The sequence below is a fragment of the Elephantulus edwardii genome, unplaced genomic scaffold (genome assembly GCF_000299155.1).
Source record: "Elephantulus edwardii isolate Elephantulus edwardi_28Jun2011 unplaced genomic scaffold, EleEdw1.0 scaffold00210, whole genome shotgun sequence".
NCBI classification, from domain to species: domain Eukaryota; kingdom Metazoa; phylum Chordata; class Mammalia; order Macroscelidea; family Macroscelididae; genus Elephantulus; species Elephantulus edwardii.
In genome coordinates this window covers 1,437,653-1,439,701 of record NW_006399960.1, presented here as the reverse complement: position 1 = coordinate 1,439,701, position 2,049 = coordinate 1,437,653, and the positions used below count along the sequence as shown (strand labels likewise).

General features: G+C 37.7%; 1 pseudogene; it reads right to left on the bottom strand.

Moving 5' to 3' along the window:
- Positions 1-41: 41 nt before the first annotated feature.
- Positions 42-344, bottom strand: LOC102856937 (annotated as a pseudogene).
- Between the last annotated feature and the right edge of the window lie 1,705 nt (positions 345-2,049).

Below are 2,049 nucleotides of genomic sequence, written 5' to 3'. Positions count from 1 at the left end.
GGGGGGAGGTGTGGAGGCCTGATGTGGCAGCATCACAGTTACTATAACAGAGCCATTAGTTGTGTGGCTTCGTCAACATTCACTGGTCCTTTTTCATGCTGCTGGTGGGGAACCGATTGTTTGTGCAGAGGTTCAAGAGAAAGGCCTTTTGAGAAGTGTGCAAGCTCCTTTTGTATATCTATGAAAGCTTTATTTACTCTGTTGACTTTGTCATCATTCACAATGTTTATCTTCTTAAGATTTGTAGTGACTGGCTTTGCTTTGCTTTTAGCCTTAAAGGTTTTTTGGCTTGCTATGTGAAACACATTCCTGGGCTTCTGCCCTCTTCGTTTATTCTTGGCCATGGTCTTGGAGAAGTGAGCGTAGCCAGCTGCTCAAGGACCCGGGAACACCACCTACACGCGTGGATCCTGACACTTCCGGGGCGAGGGGTTTAGCGAGGAGTCTGTGAGTGTCCATCTCTTGCCTACATCAAGGAGAACACATGAACAGTTCAGACCCATTGCTTAACCTCTGGAGGTAAGTAAGGAAGACTCTAGAATAGGAAAAGAGGACAGAATTTAATCCTCTTGGGCAGAGTTCTAACTCCATCTCTCCATTGTCTCCCAGAATAATTGAAGAATTCTGGCCACATTATTCCACACTATATAAAGGAAAATGCATTTGTCCCCCACTGCTGTCCTTTGTCATATTGGTGTCAGACGGGCTGATTCAGCCTTGCTTCCCTTTAGGATTTTCTCTAATGGTGCTAGGCGTCAGTATCCCAGAAGTCAGTGGCACCTGTGAAGTTGAGTAGTGTTGTTGTTGTTGTCGTTATGTGCCATTGGGTTGATTATGACTTATAGTGACCCTGTGAGCAGTGGTTTGAACTCTGCCCTTTGCTGTGAGCCCGCTTGAAACCAATACTATATCATCAAGTTAAATAATGGGTTTTACTTTGAAAAACATTTTTGCTTCTTGCGTCATCTTCATTGTTTCCCAGTACTTTATTCTAGAATGTAAATATATTGGGGATTAATGTTTTTCTTCTCCTTTGAGGAACTCATCAAAATAGAGATAGAAAGAATGTCAATTTTATATCAATATATATATATAATTTATATCATTTTATATATTATCTTTTTATTAGCAAAGTAAAGAAATATCAGTGGTATCACCTATAAAATTGCCCATTCACTTCCCTCCAGAGTTTCTCCACATAGGTTATTGGCTACTATGTTCAGTAAGCCACAACTGAGCAGTTACTCTCACCTGTATTTCCTGCCACAGCCAGCAAGTTTCTCATCTCATAGATACTCAAGATGTTTGTTCCATTGAGTCACCTGTTTTGTTTTACACTGACTACTATCAAACAAATGCAGATAAAATATTAAAATAATTTACATTTCACTTGTAAAATTAAAATCTACAATTATTATCTTCCTATTTAAACAAGAACTATTTTCCTAAATAAAAAGAAATATTAAAATAAAAAGCTCAGTTTATCAATTTATGAGGTATGTGTACTCCTCCAGTTTGATTTACAGTCACTAGGAAATCAAGGCAAAGCAATTTTTGATTCTGTTGGAACTTAAACCACTGGTAGAAGCATGCATTGCATGTATTGATTTTGTTTGTCAGTGTTATATCTAGTCAGCTTGTGTGTTTTTCCCCGATACAAATTGGTGGTAAAGAGGTAATTTTACAAGCTTTTTAAAGTATGTAATTATAGTTTCTACAAGAATTTAAAAACTGCAATTGACCTTTGAACTGCAAACCTTACAAACAGATCACTACCAAAGCACACCTTCTGATTTATATCAATTTGCTTTAGATTTGATCAGTTTCATGAACAAAACAGGATAATTTGTGATAAGTATATGACTGAAAGCATAAAATTGAGGCTGCAGGCTGAGGGGAAGGGTACAGACAAGTAGTAAATATTTGAAAACTCTTATATAAAGATTATCCAAACAACTTTTATAAATCAATCGCAAAACAAATCATTTGTGACTGTTATGACCTTGCTATGTCCCCAGATCTTTGTCTGCTCAGGTGAGATCAGCTCCC